The 23112-nt window shown below is 46.9% G+C and overlaps 1 long non-coding RNA gene across 2 annotated transcripts; it reads right to left on the bottom strand.

Moving 5' to 3' along the window:
• Positions 1–11324: 11324 nt before the first annotated feature.
• Positions 11325–22462, bottom strand: LOC132478488 (uncharacterized). 2 transcript variants are annotated; one of them, XR_009530399.1, is made up of 3 exons: positions 22204–22462; positions 20583–20813; positions 11325–11391 (listed from the first exon to the last, which is right to left on the bottom strand). It is a non-coding gene; the product is annotated as an uncharacterized LOC132478488 (long non-coding RNA). The 2 variants fall into 2 exon arrangements; XR_009530398.1 differs by lacking the exon at positions 11325–11391 and adding an exon at positions 16190–16517 and having other exon boundaries at positions 22204–22460.
• Between the last annotated feature and the right edge of the window lie 650 nt (positions 22463–23112).

The following is a 23112-nucleotide window of genomic DNA, read 5'->3' as shown; positions in this document are numbered from 1 at the left end:
ATGGATTACATATGTAATCCTTGGCCCCTTGATTAGTAGTAGGTACTTAATAAGTGCTTGGTGAACACTGAATTAATGTGGAGACTTAACGGGTTAAGAAAAAATCTCTTTAACATGTTAGTTTCCCTAAGAGAAGAATGGAGAAGAGGTTAGCATTAAATATTACATAAAGTAAATGGTTATACCATGAGCAATCAGTTTACTAATTTGCATTTATTTATTCAGCAAGTACTTTGGGGGCATCTATTATGTGCCTAGTCTAGTCAGGAAACTAACCCCAGGGAGCAGAAAAGCAGGGGTACTAATTGTGCTGAGTGAGAACAAAGGATTATGCATGGCTTTCCCTACTGTTGGCCAAATATCTAACCACATGGACCACGACCCTCAGGCAGCTGTTTCCTGCAGAAGCAATTGCTCATAAATCCTTTAATCTGAACCCAATAATAGTGTACCAGAGCAGGGCACAGGGCAAGCCCTGGAATTAGAACACGTGGTTTCAAATACTGGTTTCCCTTAATAAAAAGGTAACCTATGGGGCCTCCCTGGTGGCGCAAGTGGTTGAGAGTCCGCCTGCCGATGCAGGGGATGCGGGTTCGTGCCCCGGTCTGGGAGGATCCCATGTGCCGCGGAGCGGCTGGGCCCGTGAGCCATGGCCGCTGAGCCTGCGCATCCGGAGCCTGCGCGTCCGGAGCCTGTGCTCCGCGACGGGGGAGGCCGCAGCAGTGAGAGGCCCGCATACCGGAAAAAAAAAAAAAAAAAAAAAAAAAAAAAAAAAAAGGTAACCTATGGAAAGGGCTAGCCCAGTGCCAGTAAAGCATCAATGATAATAAAATGATTGTTATCATTATGAATTGCTCAAGTCTGTTTTGCATTTGGAGTGGGGTAAAGAAGACTATTTATTTTGCTCTTTATGTATATTTTTTGTTTAATTTCAAAACAATCCCACGAAGCATCCCCATTTTACAGAGGAAGAAACTGAGGTTCAGAGAGCATAAATAACATGTCCATGGAAGAGCTGGGATTTTTTTTTAACTCTGATTCTGAAGCCCACACCCTATCTGTGTCCCCAGCCTGCTGTTCAGGAAAAACGAATAACTACCAAATAGGAAACTTTCTGGCAGATCTGACTAAGCACACACCCAAAATGTCATGGCTATTTTGCTCTCTCATATTTTACTCTTTTTTCATGAAATGAAAACCCTGGCTTTTCCACTGGAAGCCAAGAGCTTAGAACCGAGGAAGAGTTGTTGTATTATACCTTTATTTTTACAGGATTTCATGGCTGTTGATTGCAGCACTATTATTTTTCATTTCTTTTGAGGGGAAATAAAAGTGTTACTTTCAGTTGCTCAGACTGATTTAAAAGATAGAAACCCAAAAACATACCCATGCAGAAGTGACTAAAGTATCCTAACACATGGCATTTCTATGGGGCCATTGCGGGTGATGCTCCAGGCCAGCTTGAATAAGCCAAGGATTAAAAGTTCATGTTGCGTGAAGATTCTTCTAATTCCCAAGTGATGTGGGATCATTTTTTTATGAGAGAAAGAATGGCTAGAGACGCTGAATTTTTCAAGGCATGAGCAAATTATTTGAAAACTATGATAGAACTAGCGAGTTATATTTATTTTGAATTAAAATCATGTTAATGATTTATCCCAAGCTCAGGAATTAGCAAGGTCAAATAGAAAGAAGGTTACTTTGGAGTTGGACAGATGGGGATTTGAAGCCTGACTGCATGCTTAGCCATTGATCACTTTGAGGAAGTCACTGCAATTCTCAGGACTAGTTTCCATCATTTGTAAATTGGGGGTACCAGCAACGATGCATAAGTTACGGTGAGGATCAAATAACAGCCATAAAGGGCCCAGCACATTGCCCAGACTAAATAGGGCTTAACATGTGTCACTTGTCCTTTTTTATTTGCTGAGTGATTAGAACTCACTGTTATGGGCACTACGAGCACATAGGATATCTAGGATCCAACAGTCATCCCTCCACAAAGGAGGCTGACACCCAGGGAGGTTAAGTAGCCAACACTTGGTCACGGGCCTGGTAAGTATCCAGAACTGGAACTGAAACCCAGGGCACCTAGGCAATCAGGTGAGTGGTCCCTGCACCACGCTGCTTGCTTTTATTTCGAGAGAAGAGTGTGTACTTTTATGGAAAAAAAAAAAAAAAAAGGGTGTCAGCTAGAAAAACATCCTTGCATTTTAGGATCCTGTTTGAAATGTTTGTAGTAACCATCCTTGGGTCGTCTTCAATAAAGCAAAATTTGCTCATTATCCTTACACCCTGGACTGATGTGCTAGCAACTTGTGGGAGAAGAAGCAGGATGTTCTCACCTCCCCAGCCTCCCTGGACTGCCTGCCTCCAATTCTGAGCCACTTCTCCAAAGCGCGGCCACACAAGCACAGCAACCAAGCAGCTGAATCAGGGATGTTTTATTTATGGCTTTAATAATGGAGTCTCTTGGGAAAACTTTGGTTTCCCATTCCCAGAAGCAAAAATTCATCTACAGAATGTTCTTGAAATTTATTACTGTTTTTTTTTTTCTACCATAGTCTTTGAGCCACCTTAATAGTGTTTAAAACATCCCTTCACAAAAGAAGGATAATTTGAACTGATGTTCATTGGGCTGGTATGTTCTGAACCAAGCCAGCACAGTGTCAGAAATTGAGAATATAGGTTGGTCACCCTGCTGATGACACAGTCCTATATTGAACATGGTATTTATTACCAAAACTCCCATGAGTCCAACAGGGGCTTGTTTTAGCTTTGTCCAGTTCCCAGACCCTTATTTCCACGGCCATTGGAAGAATAGCACCCACATCTCCTGGAGGCACTCAGGCTTGAAGTCGTTTCCATGGTGACGAGACATACCCAGGGCTCAGGTTTCATTTCGTGTATATATCTCAACAATATTATACAGAAATAGTACCAGCAAGCATGTCAGCCACATGAGGGAGGCAGGTTGAGGAAAGGGAAAGCCACTAACCTTCTGGTGCCCTGGCTATAGGAGGGAGCTCTGGGAGTTTCTGCTTAACCAGGGGGAGTTGGGTAGTCATCTTGCAAAGAAAAGATCAGAGTTACCACTGACATAACTGGTTTGGACCTGTTGTGTCCAATGTATCAGATATTTCATCTTGCCTTGGGTAGAGCTAGATTCAGCCTGAGGGAGACTTACCTGAAAAAGCAGATAAGGCAGGCAGAACTCAACAGAGGAATTCCTGGAGAGATCTTTTCTGCCTGTGGGCATGAGACTACCAGGCACTTGGGGATTAAAAAGCAGGCTTCTAGGCTCTAGTTAGCTGTGTGACTTTGGATAGGCTGGCTACCTTTTGAGGCTCAGCTGACTCATCTGTAAAAGAGGGTTGTTGTAAGGACTAAGTGAAGTGATGTGCATTAAGTACCTGGCACCCCAGAGCTAAAGAAATGTTGGTTATTGTTACTTAAATAGTGGTAAAGGCAAAGCACGGATGTGTGCTATTCAAAGTGGAAAAATGCATGTGCACCAATAGTCAAATGACAAGGATTATTAGTAGGCTGGTTTATAATTATCCTTTTCTTTGCATGCACTTTCTGAACATGTTTTATCTTATATTTCTTTATTTCTGTATATTTGGCAAATATTAAATATCCCCAAGGACAATAACTTACCCATTCTTTCAACAAGTCTTTTGTTTCTTTTATAAATTTATTTATTTTATTTATTTTATTTTTGGCTGTGTTGGGTCTTGGTTTCTGTGTGCGGGCTTTCTCTAGTTGCGGTGAGTGGGGGCTACTCTTCGCTGCGGTGCGCAGGCTTCTCATTGCGGTGGCTTCTCTTGTTGCGGAGCATGGGCTCTAGGCGTGCGAGCTTCAGTAGCTGTGGCACATGGGCTCAGTAGTTGTGGCTTGCGGGCTCTAGAGCGCAGGCTCAGTAGTTGTGGCACACGAGCTTTGTTGCTCTGCAGCATGTGGGATCTTCCCGGACCAGGGCTCGAACCTGTGTCCCCTGCATTGGCAGGGGGACTCTTGACTACTGCGCCACCAGGGAAGCCCCAGCAAGTCTTTTTTTTTTTTTTTTTAGATGTTGGGGGTAGGAGTTTATTTTATTAATTAATTTATTTATTTTGGCTGTGTTGGGTCTTCGTTTCTGTGCGAGGGCTTTCTCTAGTTGTGGCGAGCGAGAGCCACTCTACATCGCGGTGCGCGGGCCTCTCACTGTCACGGCCTCTCTTATTGCTGAGCACAGGCTCCAGACGCGCAGGCTTAGTAGTTGTGGCTCACGGGCTTAGTTGCTCTGCGGCATGTGGGATCCTCCCAGACCAGGGCTCGAATCTGTGTCCCCCTGCATTAGCAGGCAGATTCTCTACCACTGCACCACCAGGGAAGCCCCCCAGCAAGTCTTTTTTGAGCCAGGCATTGTGCTAGGGATAACTAGACTAGGTCCCTGCCCTCAGGGAGTTTTCTTAATCTCTTCAGGGAGTGCTTGTGTGACAAGGGAGAGAGGTTGCCCAGTAAAGAAAAGCTCAGAGTTACCACAGCAATTACTGGCTTGGACTAGAGAGTATAGTTCTAGAAAGGCTGCACAGCGGCCCCTTGCTGCCTGTCTCCCACTGGGTCCTTGTAGCACTTGACTCAGGCCTCTTCAATGGCCCTTACCAAGTTTATTGTCTATCTCCTTCCTTAGGACTCCTTCCTGGGCAGGGACCCAGACTCTTTATAGCCGAGCAGTGAATGTTTAATGAACAAATAATCGTGGGGAGTTCCCTGGTGGCCTAGTGGTTAGGATTGCGGGCTTTCACAGCCATGGCCCCGGTTCAATACTTGATGGGGGAACTGAGATCCCGCAAGCCGCGTGGCCAGAAAAAAACCAAAAATTGTGTGGTTGTAAGGGGTGGTCAGCCAGCCAACAAAAGTATTCTTCCTTTCAATCCCAACCCAAAAGGAAACATGATATTTATTGAACGTACGTGGAAGAAAGGAAAGATTGCTTCACCTTTTACCTTCCTTCCACTGGAAACAATAAGGTAAATGAGAGTTTACTTTTTATTTATTTATTTTTGGCCATGCCAAACGGCTTGCAGGATCTTTGTTCCCAGATCAGGAATTGAACCCAGGCCCTCGACAGTGAAAGCATGGAGTCCTAACCACTGGACCGCCAGGGAATTCCTGAGAAAAGTTTAGAAGACAGGAAAGGTAACTAAAGTGGGCATGTTTTACATCTCCTGGTGGGAGTGAAGGTTCTTAAATGGTTTCATTCAGTCTAACCAACTACAAGTGGTAGGGAGCATGGGGTGGCGGGCAGTCACTCATGTAATAACAAGGCAGGAGGATTTCTCCACCTGGGGTAAGCCGGACAGAGAGCTGGGCCAAGTCTTGGGGGAACAAACATGAGTCATTTCAGCTGTCTGGTCAGAGGGTGATGAGCAATCTGCTGCCCAAGGAAAGTCCTCACCAGTATGGCCTGGATGCCAACAAGTTGTGGTTCCCTATCACTCAGTCACAGGCTGGGAAGCTGGTGAACAGGGACTCTAATCCTTCTTGTGGGTCCCATTAAGTTCAGCCTCTACATCTCCAGGCCCCGCTAATCATTTCCTCTTCCTCTCTCTTCCCTATCTCTCAGGGTCTAGGGAATCCCTTTCAAGTGAAGGACACAAGTGAGGACATCTTGCTTTCATTTGTGGTGTTTTCTCCCACATACCTTGTTCTGGCCTAAAGTCCTTTTTTCTTACCCTTGATGACCTAGGATTTTGAAACTCGAAACTCAAAAGCTAAAGAAATACAAATATTTTTTCAAATCAGATGTAATTTAGAGACAGCAAAATTTACTTTGTTAGGTATACAGTTCTATGAGTTTTGACAAATGTGTACGGTCATGTAGCTAATCATCACCACAATCAAGACAGAGAATATTTCCATCACCTCAAAAAGTTCCTTCATGTCCCTCTTCTAATGAACCCACTTCTCCCATCCCCAGCCCCTGACAACCACTGATGTGTTTTCTGTTCCTGTAGTTTTGCCTTTTCCAGAAGGCCATGGGATAAGTAGCCTTCTGAATCTGGCTTCTTTCCTAATGCTTTAACATAATACTTTAGAGGTTCGTCCACGCTATTGCATGTATCTGTAAGTCATTCCTTTTTATTGCTTAATAGTATTTCATACTATGGATATACCACAGTATTTTCACCAGTTGATGAACGTTTGTGTTGTTTCCAGTTTCTGTCTGCTATGAAAAAGCTGCTATTAAGATCTGTGGACAGGTTTTGTTATGTATTTTGTATATATTTTCACTTTTCTTGGGTAAATGCTTAGATGTAAGATTGTTAGGTCATATGGCAAGTGGATGTTTAAATTTAGAAGAAACCATCAAACTTTTTCCAAGGGGGCTGTGCCATTTTGCATTCCCGCCAGCACTGCGTGGGAGATCTGGTTGCTCCACATCTGTGTCAGTACTCAGAATTGTCTGTCTGTTTGTTTATTTTTCAATTTAATCGTTCTGATAGATGTGGATACTCATTTTTTTTTTCTTTCTGATTTCTACTGACACATTTCTCCTTTGGGATAAATGTGCAGAAAATCCTATCTGACCAAATAAAGCCAAGAGGAAATTTAAGAGGAAATTTACATAATACGCAAAAATATATTTTGCTTCATAAGAAAACGCAAAGATAAGAATGAAAAAATGAAGATGTGAGGAGCAGGTGTTGGGAAGAGGGACCGAGGTAAGGGGTCTCATAACCTTTCCAGTATGGTTCCTTTTTGTTACCCATCTAGGTAGGACATATACCTTTGGCCAAATTTTCTGATTAATCCATTTGGAAAAATTCACTTCTGCTCTCAGCAGAGATTATAAAACCCAGCACTTTTTGTTAACTCCTGTTTTCCACCTTAGTCTCCTTTAAACCAGAAATGCTAGCTCTCACAGAAAGATGGGTGGGACAATGGCATTGCTAAAATAGCCACATGGAAAATGATTATAAAAGATTACACATTCAAAGGAAGACCTCACCCTTGACCCAAAATTATGTTATTTTTTAGTTCTTTAGAAAGTGATTTGACATGAAGAGTCTTTGAATTCTTTTGAGGACTCGTTCTTTTCCTTGTCACTCCTCATTCAGTTCATTGGCACACACATTTTCAGGATAATCTTCCAATTTATATCTCGGCCATTTAGTTCCAGTCTCCATTGAGACTATTATGGCCTCTGAAAGAGGCTGTTTGAATCGAGATCCAGAAAACTCAGGTCTGAAATAGAGACTACAACCCCCTCCTTATGCATGAAAATTGAAAGGAAGGCATTTCTTCCAGCTGTATTTGAGACACACACCAGGGGCTTTGTTTATCCATGGTTGCTTTGTACACCTCTGTGCAGCCAGCAAAAGGGACAAAACACCCCACATCCTACCCTGACAGTCTACGTCCCACTTCCTTTCATCCAAGGAGAAATTGCTGCTTGTATCCAAAGCTGCTTACACCCATCACCTCTCTTTTACCAAATGCAAGGGACAACAAGGGGGCGGGGGGGGTGGATTTTGAAGAATTCAGGTAATCTGCTGACTGGTTGGCAAGGCTTATTTTTGGTTTCTAGGTAATAAATCATGACATACAAGCAGAAGGCTACTCCTGGCTTCAGCCATCATCTGCAACCATACTCCCCAAGGCCCTGTATCCAGGGTGACCCAATACTTTGGCAAATGGAGAGCATGCTGAAACTGAACATTCATGTTTGAGAACCAGGCTCTAGACATTTAGTTCAAAAAGTGATGGTGACACAATGGGGTCAAGCGATGCTGTCAGGAAAATAGCTACTAATAATAGCTCATATGTATTGAGCACTTGCTCTGTGCCAACCACCAGACGCTCCACATGGTCTTTTTTTTTTTGGCCACGCCACACGGCTTATGGGATTTTACTTCCCTGACTAGGGATCGAACCTGGGGCCCAGGCAGTGAGATTGCTGAGTCCTAACCACTGAACTGATAGGGTATTCCCATGTTCTTTTTTTTTTTTTTTTTTTAATTTATTTATTTAATTATTTATGGCTGTGTTGGGTCTTCGTTTCTGTACGAGGGCTTTCTCTAGTTGCGTCAAGCGGGGGCCACTCCTCATCGCGGTGCGAGGGCCTCTCACTATCGCGGCCTCTCTTGTTGCGGAGCACAGGCTCCAGACGCGCAGGCTCAGTAGTTGTGGCTCACGGGCCTAGTTGCTCCGCGGCATGTGGGATCCTCCCAGACCAGGGCTCGAACCCGTGTCCCCTGCATTGGCAGGCAGATTCTCAACCACTGTGCCACCAGGGAAGCCCACCTGTTCTTTTTTTTTTAATTAGCCCTCTCATTAGCCCTATGATAGGTCCTATTGATATTATTAACTCAGTTTTACTGAGGCTTAGTGAGAGAGTGACTTTTACCTAAGGGCCCATAGCAGATGGTAGAGCCAAGTTAAAACCAAGTAATGTGAGGGACTTCCCGGGTGGTCCAGTGGGTAAGGCTCTGTGCTCCCAAGGCAGGGAGCCCGGGTTCAATCCCTGGTCGGGGAACTAGATCCTGCAGGCATGCTGCAACTAAGACCCAGTGCAGCCAAAACAAATAAATGAATATTTTTTTTCAATGTTAAAACCAGGGCTTCCCTGGTGGCGCAGTGGTTGAGAGTCTGCCTGCCGATGCAGGGGACATGGGTTCGTCCCCTGGCCCGGGAAGATCCCACATGCCGCAGAGCGGCTGGGCCCGTGAGCCATGGCCGCTGAGCCTGCGCGTCCAGAGCCTGTGCTCCGCAACGGGAGAGGCCACAACAGTGAGAGGCCCGTGTACCACACACAAAAAAAGTTAAAACCAGGTGATGTGAGTCTTCATTCTTAACAACTACTAAATTCTATCTCAACTAGAGCCCCATTGCAGCAAAAATCCACAGGTAGATAAGTCTAACAATGGGAAAATGTGAGGACCAAAATTTCCCAGATTTTGAATTCTACTTCGAAAATCAATTCATTTCAACAAGTCATTCATTTATTCATTTAACAAAGATTTATGAACATGTAAAGGTGCTGGGCATACAATAGTAACAAGATAACTATGGTTCCTGCCCTCATGGACCTTACAATCTTAAAGAGAAAGAGTTTGTAGAGAGACAATTACAGTAAAAAATGATGTATTTCCTCAAAGCTATGAAGGCACAATGCCAAAGGAAAAGAAGAGGAGCCTATATCTGATTGTGAGAGTGAGGAAAAGCAGCCGAGTCTCAAAGAATAAAGAGAAATCACCCAACAGACAAAGTGTGTATTTGTGTGTGTGCCTGCACACATGTGTGCCCAGGTGCTCGTGCATATGGGGTGGGGTTCTGCACAGAGGGGAAAAGGAAGCATAGTACTCATACCTGAGAGCAGGTGTTTGGTGTGCCTGGAACACAGGGTTCAAGGGAAACAGCAGGAGAGGAGGATGAGGCTGCACAAGGAGGTCAGGACCAGGTCTTTGAAGGGCCTTATAAGGGCCTTTAACTCACAGGGAACAAGAAACGAATAAAGGATTTTGAGCAGAAGCATGACATAGTCAGATGGGTATCAAGGGATTTCCCTGGTGGTCTAGTGGTTAGGACTCGGCGCTTTCACTACTGTGTGCCCAGGTTCAATCCCTGGTTGGGGAACTAAGATCCAGCAAGTCAAATGGTGCGGCCCAAAAAAAAGGATGGCTATCAAATCCAACTTGGTCAGTTATGGAAGGAGGCATGGGGGCAGGGAGATAATTTAGGACAATGGGGCAATTTCAAAGATGAGAAAAGAGGGGCTTCCCTGGTGGTGCAGTGGTTGAGAGTCCGCCTGCCGATGCAGGGGACACGGGTTCGTGCCCCAGTCCGGGAAGATCCCACATGCTGCGGAGTGGCTGGGCCCGTGAGCCATGGCCACTGAGCCTGCGCGTCCGGAGCCTGTGCTCTGCAACGGGAGAGGCCACAACAGTGAGAAGCCCACGTACCGCAAAAAAAAAAAAAAAAAAAAAAGATGAGAAAAGATAAACTGCCTAACCTGGGGCCGTGCCCCTGGGGGAGGAGGAGGCATTTGGGAGTAGGATTAAGGAGACAGAATACCTGGAGTTGAGGACTGTTTCACCATGAGGTAATGTAGTGGTTAACTGCATGTGGCTCCAGACTGCACCGTTTGCATTCACTTCATAGCAATGTGACTTGACCAAGGTATTAATACTTAAACCCATCTGCCTCGGTCTCCTCATCTGTAACATGAGGACACAATAGTACTTACAGCAAAGGGTTGTGGCTAACATCAGGTGAGATCCACGCATCGAGAACAGTGTCTGGCACCGTAAGTGCTCAACAAGTTTTCTGTATACATCATTTTAGTATGAGAAGGGGAGGAATCTAGGCTGGGTCCCGGGTTCCTGACCTGGGTCACTGTCAACGTCAACTAGGTGCCGGTTACTCTCCCTGAGAAGGTTGTAATCTTATAGAGCACCTACTGAAAAAACATTGTGAAACTGTTCCTAATGGGCCACAACTAAGATCTGATGTACTTGTTGAGCCGTGGAAGTAATAAGTGACACTCCTGAGTAGCTCCAGGTTCTGGGCTGCCTGACTCATAGCAAGATTTTCTGCCTTTGTTCTCAGAAGCTATTTTTCAAATATCAAAAGTATTTCATGTGATCCTAATCCTCTTAAAGTAATCCCAGATCATTGAAAAAAGTACTAGGTACTAGGAAATGCTCCCTGAAAAGATCATTTCTTCGACTATCTAAGTTTTTTAAAAAAATTTAACAAAGCTTTCTAGAACTTTCTCTGTCTCCCCTGCGCGCCCCTCCCCCAAGTGGATTCTATCTCCTCTGCATTCCTGGGAATAACTTTAGTGGGAATTCATGCTTGGCTCGTCTAGTGTTTCCTTTCAGGCGTAGATCTGAATCTACTCTTTCCAGTTGGAATCTCTTTTACTTTCAGAGAGACACTATGGTATAAATGATTTTCAGCATGTGATGTTGCCTTCTAGCCTTCCATCTATTCATCCATCCTTGGGTCCATCCATCCACCCACCCACCCATCCATATACCCACCCAGACTCTTTGACTGTGTGGTACACTGGCGAAGAGCCTAGAGTTTGGAGCCAGAAACACCACTATTACACTTTACCACTTAGTACCTATGAGACCTTGAGGCTGTCATGTGATCTCTCTGAACCCAACTTCTTGTTTGTAAAATGAGGATACAAACAAGTATCTCCTCGCATTTCTCTTGTGAGAATTAAATGAGCATGACTATTAAGCATGAAGCACAGCACTGGACATGGACTACACGCTCAGTCATTGGTATGTGTTTGCCTTTATTATTCTGCAAACCAGATGTTGTGCCAGTCACTGAACACACAGCAGTGAACAAGAGAGTTAGGGGCCCGGCCTTCATGGAATGTATAGTCTAGAAGAGGAGAAAGGCATGGAATTAGTCATTTCTCCCAAACAATCCCATCTCATTAAACAGTACTACTATTCTCCCAGTTTATTAGGTTCAAAATCTAGGAGTCATCTTTGGTTCCTATCAAGCCCCCCTTCCCCCTCCCTGCACACCCAGCCCCCATATCTAACCCATAGCTAAGTCCTGTTAGCTGTACTCTCAAAAGATATCTCAAATCTGGCCAGTTTTTACCATCTCCTCTTGCCTGGACTCATGGCAACGACCTCCTTAACTGGTCTCCTTACTTTTATTCACGCACCTTATAGCACATTTCCAAGAATAGCCACAGGGATCTTTTCAAAGCTTAAACAGGGACTTCCCTGGTGGCTCAGTGCTTAAGAATCTGCCTGCAAATGCAAGGGACACGGGTGCGGGCCCTGGTCCGGGAAGATCCCACATGCCGCGGAGCGACTAAGCCTGTGCGCCACAACTACTGAGCCTGTGCTCTAGAGCCCGTGAGCCACAACTACTGAGCCCATGTGCCACAACGACGGAAGCCCGCGCACCTAGAGCCTGTGCTCCACAACAAGAGAAGCCACTGCAACGAGAAGCCCACGCACCGCAAAGAAGAGTAGCCCCCGCTCGCCGCAGCTGGAGAAAGCCCGCGCACAGCAACGAAGACCCAACGCAGCCAAAAAAAAAAAAAAAAAAAATCAAAGTATAAATCAGATGTTGCCGGTCCTCTGCTTAAAACCCTGCAGTTAGAATAAAATTCAACCTTCAAGGCCCTACTTGCTCTCATACCTGCGGTTGCACTACCACAGCCACCTGGACAATCATTCTGTGCCTTGAAGCATGAAGCTCCTCCCATCCTCCTATGCCTGCCTCCTCCTCACCCACCAGGTCTCTGCTCAGATGGCATCTCCTCAAAGGGGCGTCTCTGACCACTGCACCTCATTACCCCCACCCCATCTCTCTATCCTCCTACCTTGTTTTATTTTCTTGATATCACTTCTCTTTTTTTCTCTCTTCCTCCCTCCCACCCTTCCTTCCTTCCTTCCTTCCTCTCTCTCCCTCCCTCTTTTAAAAATCTCTGCATAGGGCTTCCCTGGTGGCGCAGTGGTTGAGAGTCCGCCTGCCGATGCAGGGGATACGGGTTCGTGCCCCGGTCCGGGAAGATCCCACATGCCGCGGAGTGGCTGGGCCCGTGAGCCATGGCCGCTGAGCCTGCGCGTCCGGAGCCTGTGCTCCGCAATGGGAGAGGCCACAACAGTGAGAGGCCCGCGTACCGCAAAAAAAAAAAAAAAAAAAAAAAAAAAAAATCTCTGCATATAACTGGTCTCCATGAGGGACAGGCCTTTGTCTTCTTGCCTCCATATCTATGTGCCTTGAGTAGTACTTGGCACATAGTAACTGCTCCATAAATATTTTCTGAATTAATGATTAAAGGACTGAGTGAATAGTCAAGTCTGTGTGATCACAAGAACAGTATGGCTGGGGCAGCGTGGTAATGCCTGCTCAACTATGTGCTGGAAAAGACTTCCATCTGTCTCAAACTGAAATTCAGTCCTGCCTGATAGCAAGAACTTGGACTAGAATTTTCTTAGGATTCCTTCCAATCCGAGATTCTGGGATCCATGCCTTTTAGTGTGTCCTGAAGTGTCCTCCTTTCACCTGGTTCTTAGCAATACTCATATTAAAGAGCTGCTGTGGCCAAATGGTTGGTGAAGTGGAGACCTGGCCACCATTCTTGAAAGAGCCATGGATCACCTTCCTAAAAGAGGCACTGCCAAAACTCCACTGAGGTTATGTTATAGCTGATATCATAACAAAGGCTCCCGTTTGTCCTGCACTGCTACCTTGCATCCACCCTGCCTCCCTCTTGGCTAATTCTTACATCCAGTCTGCAGAGTAAGCAATTTCCCCCTCCTCGTCGTGCATGTCAGGAACCTGAGGCCCAGAGAAGACTCCTGACTTGCCCAAGGTCACAGAGCTGGTTAAAGTGGGGAGCTGGGGGGCTTCCCCGGTCCAGTGGGTAAGACTCCGTGCTCCCAAGGCAGGGGGCCTGGGTTCGATCCCTGGTCAGGGAACTGGATCCCGCATGCATGCCGCAACTAAGAAGCCCACGTGCTGCAACGAAGAGTCCACATGCTGCAACTAAAAGATCCCACATGCTGCAAGGAATATCCCGTGTGCTGCAACTAAGACCTGGGGCAGACAAAATAAATATAAAAATATATATATATTAAAAAAAAAAAGTGGGGAGCTGGGATTCGAATCCATGTCTGTCTGGCTCTGATATCTGGGCTGGGTCCCCAACAGTCTAGAGCAGGGGTCCCCAACCCCCGGTCCGCGGACCAGTAAGGGTCTGCAGCCTGTTAGGAACCAGGCCACACAGCAGGAGGTGAGAGGCGTGCCAGCAAGCAGAGATTCACCTGCCGCTCCCCACCGCTCCCCACCGCTCGCATTACTGCCTGAACCATTGCCCCCACTCCGTCCGTGAAAAAATTGTCTTCTACGAAACCAGTCCCTGGAGCCAGAAAGGTTGGGGACCGCTGGTCTAGAGGGCCAACTCCTTAATGTAGGCGGTAGATGGCACTGATGTCAACCTAGCTGATACTAAGTTAGGAAAACAATCCTGAGATAAAGAGTTGGAGAAAGAAGACTCTGTAATTAGCCTGCTGGCCCAGCAGGAATGATGAGTTTATCTATTGCAGGTCAGAGCTATTTGGCTTCTGGAGATTCAAGGACAGGCCTGTGGGGACCTTGGAGAAAACTGCTTTCAAAGACAGTGAGCCCATGATGGGCTCCTCTGGGCTGTGCCAGTGGTGGGCAATGTCCTCACCGTAATGAGAACCTGTCAGGTGAGAGGAACAAGGAAGGGTTTGTAGGGAAACATGTGCCAGGAAGGCCCTGGACAGAGGACAAATGGGTGCTGGGGTGCAGGAGAGAGAAGACAAGTAGATATGCCCACAGTACCTACTTCTTCTGTAGTCCCCTTTCTTCTCCCAGGATGTTCTTCACTGCATCCCTGGCTGAGGTACCCTTTTGTTCTTATAGTCTTTCATTAGCAGAGAAGGGAATTAGCTGAGCAGTGAGGGGGGACCTCCACAGACATTTGCCACCGAAATCCCATCAAGTTTTTAAATGTCACCTCCTCAGAGTGGCCTCCCTTGACCTTCTCCTCTAAATAAGACACCCCTCACCCCCCACCATCATTCTCTCTCTCTTTTTAATTTTTTTTTGCCAAGCTGAGCAGCTTGTGGGATCTTAGTTCCCTGACCAGGGATTGAACCTGGGCCCTCGGCAGTGAAAGCCTCGAGTCCTAACCACTGGACCACCAGGGAACTCCCCCCACTATCATTCTCTATTACTGCACCCGAGCACGTCTCTTACCACCATTTCTCACAACTAGAATTACATACTTACTAATTTTCACATTCTGTGTCTGATTCTCCCCCTAGGGCAAAGACCATCATTTTTTAAAATTCACCAGTGTGTTTAGAACCCAGAACAGGGCTGGTGTGAGGGCAATGTTCAAAAACTATTTGTTGCATGAGCGAAGGAGTGAATGGTGTCTGGGTGGCTGATCCTCAGACGGGTGGTCTCTGTGGCATGGAAATAAATCAAAGTGTGTTCATTCCCCTCAACATCTGCGTATAAGTAAAATCATGTTAGGTTAATACCAAGGATAGGTCCAAAGGGGAAGTCAGAACCATTCCCCAAGAGGTGTCTGAGGAAGTCCTACCCCTTTGCCTACTGAGGTGCAGGGGATTGGGGGCTGCTTTTTTTTTTTTTGCGGTCCGTGGGCCTCTCACTGTTGTGGCCTCTCCCATCACGGAGCACAGGCTCTGGACACGCAGGCTCAGCGGCCATGGCTCACGGGCCCAGCCACTCCGCGGCATGTGGGATCTTCCTGGACCGGGGCACGAACCCGTGTCCCCTGCATCGGCAGGCGGACTCTCCACCACTGCGCCACCAGGGAAGCCCTGGGGGCTGCTTTTATGGGAACGAGCCTAAGTCAACTCAGCCCTGGTCCCTCCTCCCCACACCAGCCCCCACTCAGTGCCCAGCGGGGAGCAGGTCACGCTGGGGCTTTGCCCCACTTTGTGCTGCCAGGAGCTCCCGCCAGCTCCTATCAGATATGTGCCGGCTGTTGGCAAGCGAGAAGGAAGCAAGCTGCCGCAAGAACAAAGTCTGCCAGCCTCCTAGACTGCAAGGAGTAGCTGAGGGAAGCCAGCTGGTACTGGGTTAAGGGGACCATTATTTGCCATCTTATAAGCAGGTGTTTGAGGGTCAGATTATTTCTCAGCAGGTTGAAAAACGGGGCAGGCATGATGTTTTGTTTCTCCTTTGGCCTTCCTGAGAGCAGGGTTCGCCCATGACGTCTGGTTGACCTGGTTCTTTTAAGGGGGACCTTGAAATGTAGCTGAGCATACAGACCCTACACCGTGCCTACCCATCTTCCCAGTGCCATCCTTTGTTTATCAACTGTGAGACCGCTGATAAATGTCATGAGAGAAGGTAAATGGAGCCAGGAGACTCCTCACTATGGCCTCAGCAAGATGCATCACAGTCCAGATTGGGCCTCTCTTTGGGATTTCTAAATGGTAGGAATCTAAGGAAGGGAAACAAAGTTCTGCTTATTCTTATGGGCTTTCATATCAGAGATGTTCCCATCGTGGGTCTGCACATTTAGAGATGATGGTCATTTTTTTCCCACTAGTGTGAGGGGCTTGGATGACCTTGATTTGCCCTCACATTTTATTTTCTTTTAATTAAAAAAAATTTTTATTTTATTTTATTTATTTATTTTTGGCTGCATTGCATCTTCGTTGCTGTGCACGGGCTTTTCTCTAGTTGCAGCGAGCAGAGGCTACTCTTCGTTGCGGTGTGCGGGCTTCTCATTGCAGTGACCTCTCGTTGCGGAGCACGGGCTCTAGGCGCGTGGGCTTCAGTAGTTGTGGCATGCGGGCTCAGTAGTTGTGGCTCGCGGGCTCTAGGGCTCAGGCTCAGTAGTTGTGGCGCACGGGCTTCATTGCTCCGTGGCATGTGGGATCTTCCCAGACCAGGGCTCGAACCCGTGTGCCCTGCGTTGACAGGTGGATTCCCAACCACTGCGCCACCAGGGAAGACCCACATTTTATTTTCTGGAAATAAAGTTAAGACTGTTTATTGATCACCTACTATATTCCAGGCACTGTACTAGGCATATTTTCCAAAGTTGTCTCACTTCACTGGTATAAAACCATTTCAGGATAGATTATTATTTCTTTTATATACGTGAGAAGATGGAGGTTCAGAAAACTAAAATAAATTTACTAAGCCCTCAGCTGAGAGACTGAGTCATAATTTGTACTCAGGTTGCCTGGCTCCTAAATGTGTGTGTTCTTCCCATCCAGGACCCATGAAGAACAAGAATCCTGGAACAAATTACAGGGTAACCCAAATACATTACTCATCAGTATGAATCTAACACTAAAGATTGTTTAGCTGTTTGCTTTTACTGGGGAGTGAGGAGGGGTAGGAGGGGGGCATTTTTCTTTTGCTGGGGTTCAGTCTGCTCTCGGCACCCTGTCCTGTCCAGACAACCCGAGCCTCTCTAAGTGGCCACCTTGCTACTGTAGTGTCAGAGAAAAGGTGACTTCTGTAGGGACTAATGTTAACTTGGCCCAAACTTCCATCCAAGGTAGCTGAAGGATCTGCATCATTGGATAAGAACCACACTTTTTCAGTCCAGGAATATCTGCCCAGGAATATCTGTGGGGATAAAAGCTCCAATAAAATGAAAGTTAGCCTGTATTATTGTCTCCTGCCCTAAACCAGAGGCATCTCAGCAAGACAGAAACCCCAAAGCAGTGTCTTGTCTCGGAGACCAGTGACTTAATCACCTGGACCTCTATCCTTCTGCGGAAGACAAGCCTCTGCCTCTGCCTTCTGGGATGGAGCCTGAGCTCTCCCAGCCCTCGGCAGCCCAGCTCCAGGAAGTTTGCTGCTTCCTTATTTGAGATGTATTATTAAACTGTAATCATACTGTGAGAGGAGCCAGCCAAAGCAGTGGCTATTAATAGGAAGGTGAAGAAAGCTGACTCAGGAGGAAGCTGACTTAGACTGGAGGGGCGAGCCTGGCCACCTTGGCCTACAATCCTTGGCCAGAGGTCAGCGAGAGAGAGAGAGACCTGAGCTCCTTTCGTTCCTGGACCAGAGTCAGCACTGTCTGGATTTCTCAACTTTGGAAATAGAAACCTGAAGCAGTCCTGATCAAAGGGATATACAGCTGTCTTTCCCAGGTCCTTGGGGAGTCTCAGAGCCCTGAGAACAAATAAATAGCTACGACTCAGCAGAGCAGCAACTCTTCCCTCACGATGTCATCAGTCCGTGCGTCTCGGAAAGGTGCTGGGGCTACGTTTCTGTGGTCTCCCTCGACTGAGAAGCCAGTGCTGACCCAGCCCTTGGCTGGCCAGACCTTCCCATTGGCAGAGATGTCAGAGCAGGGAGATTCTATTTCTGGTTTCTTGATAAGGCTTGGGGAAGTGGGCGTTACAGAAAGGTGCAAGGGGAGAATGAAGGACATGGTGCAGAAGGGCCCGATAACGTGGGAGAAAGTTTTCAGTAATTTCTGTTGATGTAATGCCTTCTTCAGGGAGTTAAGACTTTAGCCATCTGGTAGACTTGCCCTCCTCTGGCAGCTGGAAGCAGGATAGATTCCAAAATCTGGCCAGGGCATGCCACAGGAAAAATAGATCGGCTCCTGGATGCTGGGTTCAGCGTATCCCTTACTCCGTACCAGGCACTGAAAGAACGCATGTTCTGCATATGTTGCTACATTTAGTCTGCATCAGCCCCCACAGGGGGGTATTATTACCCCTCTTCTAAGGGGAAAAAAGTGAGATTCAGAAAGGTAAAGTGACTTGGTCACACAGTAGGTGACCAAGATAGTACTAAAAACTAGGTCTGTCTGAGGCCAGAGGAAAAGCCAGGCTTCCTGCCTTTGTGCCCAAAGCACATCCCTATCTTTTCTGCTTCTTCTGCTTGACCCAGCTATCTCCCCTCTGTTGCTACTCCAGTACTCATACTGAGGTCAAGGTGGTAAAGGTCTGTATGTGTGTCGCTGGGAGGTGCTGAGAAGTGGGGCAGTGATATGTTATCATCTTCTCACCTTTCTTTTAGTTGGTTAGGCATGCCTAGGTATGTTTCCTCAAAGTAGAAGATTCATTTTGGTTCCTGGATCTCTGAAGAAGGAGGTTCAGACGCAGATAGGATGTGGGAGACTTTTCCCCTTACTTCCTAAATATATTTATTAAGCACCTATTGGGCTCAGCTCTGGGTGGCCTGGGCACTTTCAGATTATAGGACAATTGAATGACACCATTGATCTGGCATTTTTCTCTGCTGTTTTTCACGTACTATCCATATGTGTATATCTCTTTAGAGTTACAAAGGTGTCATAATCTACACAGTTATATGTATCTATAAAATACTTCTTCACAGAAAAGAAAGAAGTGACTTTCCTTCCAATGATTGTCATATGGGCCACTTCCTGAACTTGAAAGAAATTCCGGGATCCCAAACACCAGGTCCTAAACTCTAGCACTTACATGAGGGAAGAGTTTCAGCCCCCAGCAGTCAGGGCACCCTAAATACAGAGGTGGGACCAGGCCAAGCTTGGTAGTTTCCAAGCCCTCAGGCAGTAGATCATCTAGGCTCTTGTTTTGGGATCTTACGTACTCTTTTGGTCAATTCTTTTTTCTTCCTTTTTTTTTTTTTTTTTTTTGCAGTACACGGGCCTCTCACTGTTGTGGCCTCTCCCGTTGCAGAGCACAGGCTCTGGACGCGCAGGCTCAGCGGCCATGGCTCACGGGCCCAGCCGCTCCACGGCATGTGGGATCTTCCCGGACCGGGGCACGAACCCGTGTCCCCTGCATCGGCAGGCGGACTCTCAACCACTGTGCCACCAGGGGAGCTCTCTTCCTTTATTGGAAAGGCAAACAAGTAGCCTACCAGCAATAATAGCCAACAGGATGATGGCAGCATCTAGGTTCAGAGAGCAGCCTCCTCTCACTGTAGTCAAAGTTAATTAATTCCCACTGTACCTTGAACTAGGTCACCTGCGGGTCTGTGCTGGGGCCTGACCTGGCTGTCAGGGGAGGGCATTTCTAGTCTGGCTCTTGGTGCACTGTCCTGGGCAGGGGCCATGGAGAAGTGGGTATATTTCACCTTTGCGTGGGGTTGTCTCCCCTCTTTTCCTCTAGGGAGGTGACCATTTTCAGATCTGTGGGTGGGGAGGAAAATCTTCTCTTCCAGAAATAATCTCTTTCTGCAGCCGGGTTTGAAGCTGGACCAAGCTGCTAGTGCTATTTTTACCCAGCTTGCAGTTCAGGGTGTAAATAGCAACTCTGGCTGTTTTTTCCCACAGCTGACAACAGAGTCGACCTCTTCGAGGCAAAGGCATTCTGGTGTTTTGCAGAGAGGAAACAACAAAGGTTGTCCTCGGGCCCAGGGGATGATTCCTTGACCACTGGGTCAGTATAGAAACAGGGGCGGCAACTCCATGGTTCTGTTGTCTTGGGCTCGGCTGTAAACACCAGGCCCCGTGATAGCTGTTCGGCTGAGGCTGGTTTAAAGAAGCTCGATGTGGAATCAGGAGGGGAAGTCTTGGCCTGAGCTGCTGAGGGTTCCAGTAGCCTGAGCAGCTCCAGGCTCCCCCTGACTGCCCCTTTGCCCCACCTCTTGCATTAGCAAGCACTTCCTCCGAGGTTACTGCCCTTGGAGGCTTTCTTGCCCCAAACCCACCAGATCAGGAGCTGAAGAAAGAGAGAGAGAAAAAAAAAATCCGGGCTTCCCTGGTGGCGCAGTGGTTGAGTCCGCCTGCCGATGCAGGGGACACGGGTTCGTGCCCCGGTCCGGGAAGATCCCACATGCCATGGATCGGCTGGGCCCGTGAGCCATGGCTGCTGAGCCTGCGCGTCCGGAGCCTGTGCTCCGCAACGGGAGAGGCCACAACAGTGAGAGGCCCGCGTACCGCAAAAAAAAAAAAAAAAAAAAGTCCACTCGAGGCTGCCCAGATGACAGAACGTCTCTATAAATATCCGCCTCCTGGTTCTCAAGTGATTAGAGGCCCCGCAGTCTTCAGTGTTGGAAGTGTCATTTAGAGGGCATTGGTGAGGGGGCTGGCTCCCCCCATGCCACGTGTGAGCAGAAGCTCAGAAACTCACCAAAGCCTTGGGTTATGTCTCCACGTGGCTTGGGTGAGGTGGGTGGGAAGTTCAGCTTCACAGAGGCCCCTCCTTGGCGTGGCTGATGAGCAAGATAAACCAGCAAAGACTGAGATGTGCCCATCACAGTTGGCAATTCTCTATTGCTTTTCTTCGGGGGAACAAATAAACTTCAGTGGCTTTTCTCTGAGGTCAAGTTTTTTACCCAAATCTTTCCCGGAGGGCTTTGGTCTGAAATTAGAAAGGACTTATGAGTCAGCACTTTGTTATGAATGACACAGCAACTCCTTATGGAACTGCCCATTCCTTTCCTTAGGTACACATCAGTCAGAGAATTCCTACCACACACTCAGAACTGGGCATTTAGGCACATGGTTCAAGTTTCAGATTCTTCCAGCAGATGATGTGTGGGGTAGGATAAGGATTGAAGAAAGGCAAGCAGTGAGTAATCCCCAAATGTGCTTTTTTGGAAATGGTTTCTATGTAACTCCTTGAAATTGATTCTGGGCTGCTGTTAATTGCAAAACTCACTGCCAATTATCGATAGCTAAAGTGACATTGGAGAGCTTCTCATGGTAAAAATAGGGGCAGGTAATAGATGAGAAAACAGCTTGGCTTTTGAGAAGAGAGGATGGGAACATATTGTTTCCATCTGGGTTTCCACTGTTAGCTTGGGTTCTCTCGGAGGACTGGTCAATGAAACCTGCTTCCTGACCTCCAGCAAGAAGTCTGCCAGAGAGCTTCTCAGGATGAGATCAAAGCTTTGTCTTAGCAGCCTGACCAGAAGAGATCCATGCTGGGTTCAGGGCATCCTGGCCCTAACTGTGCTCAGTCACATTAAACAGCCGACACCACCGCTTGCAGTAAAACCCGCTGAATTTTACATGTATTGTTGGCTAATTTGGGGGATTATTGTTGTCTAGTTGATGTGGTAATTTTTTTGTCCACCGAACTTCAAATTTACAAACAATGGGTTTTTTGGAATGCCTCTTGAAGCCTGAATAGTAAATGTTTACCTTAAAAAACAAACAAAAAAACCTGGAGCAGGAAGAAGTGCCCTGGTGAATAAAATGAAAAGCATGTGCAGACAGTCATATTGCTAAACTGACCATTTGTTTCGAAAAACGCTTCCAGCTCCAGCCTTGACATTGGGCAAGTTGGGAACACTGTAACAGACTTCCTGTCTAGTATTCCCCTAGATTCCTGGAATCCAATTTGAAGTGCCGTTTCCCCTACGCCACCAAGGAGTTAAACTTTGGCTCCGCTCTCTGGTGACTAATAGGCACCGTGTGGCTCTGAGATCAGCGAGAAAGAAACTGACAGTCGGCGTGGGAAGTGTGTGAGATTTCAGTGCTCTTGAAACGCCTTTGATGGGCATGGTGTGCGAGCACAAGGATGATTGCCATCCAGTGCCCTCGATTGTGTACTTTTATCACGAATTTTTGGTTCTTCCTTTGAACTTTGCATGATTTTAGATGAAGATCTTTAACTCCTTTGGGAGCTTGATATTACTGTGGTGTGTGAGGTAATTTCATGGACAATGATATTTTAGACAGCAAACATATTTCATCACTTTGAAAAAGAACCCATTTTGATTGAAAAGAAAGCAGAATCAACTGACCTGACCAAACCACGCTTGACTTGTGCTAGAGAATCTTCGTCTTTCCACTCCTGCTGTTTTCTTCCTGGTGAAAGAAGCCCAACAGCGTAACACTCCCGATTGCTCTCCACCCGCTCATTCTTCCCTGGGAAGGAGGAGTGGTTTAATAGGACGGTTGAGTTTCGAAGGAGAATCTGTGCCTCTTTAGCATCTCCTCTTCCTTTCCTCTTGGGAGCCCACACTGCTCCTGCAGGGTGGGAAGGGGTGGCCCATTGTGGCCCAGCTGCGTGTCACTGAGTGGCCAGGTCTGTCTAATGCTGAGTTTGAGTATTGGGAAGCTCATGTACCTGACAATATAGGCCACATTCTCTAAATATCAGGTTTATTAGTTATAAAGGGCATTTTTGGTCCCCATCTAGCTTACTGTTATCTTACCTCTGATTTAGTTCAAAAACTTGCAGAGAAAAGGGGGTGATTGCTATCTTGGGGCCTCCTCGAAGCCCCCAACATTTACTGGGAGACTTCCTGGTGGTTAGAAAAAGCCTTGTGTTGGGTTGAGATCCTGGTGGCTAGATCCACATCACTACTTTCCTACAGATCACCAGGTTCCTTAGCTGTCAAATGAGTAAAGGGGAGTTTATAGGGTGTTCCTTCCAGCTGAAATGTGTCCATTCAAAATTTGTTTATTGAATGTCTACTACGTGCCAAGGGTGATCAAGATGGACCCTCTCTGTTGTCACACCGTTTATAATGTAACTAGGGTGTATCAATTAGAAATTTAATGTTCCAAGTGAAATAAAACAACTTCAAGCAAGCTTAAGCAATAAAGAAAATGTATTGGCTCCCTGGGGATCCAGGCACAATTCGATCCAGGCATCAAACAACAGGGCTCCATTGCTTGGCTCTTCCCCTGGGCAGGATGCGTTCTGT

This window comes from Mesoplodon densirostris, chromosome 18 (assembly GCF_025265405.1).
Source record: "Mesoplodon densirostris isolate mMesDen1 chromosome 18, mMesDen1 primary haplotype, whole genome shotgun sequence".
NCBI classification, from domain to species: domain Eukaryota; kingdom Metazoa; phylum Chordata; class Mammalia; order Artiodactyla; family Ziphiidae; genus Mesoplodon; species Mesoplodon densirostris.
Note: the sequence above shows the minus strand (reverse complement) of the source record. Positions and strands in the feature narration are given on the sequence as shown.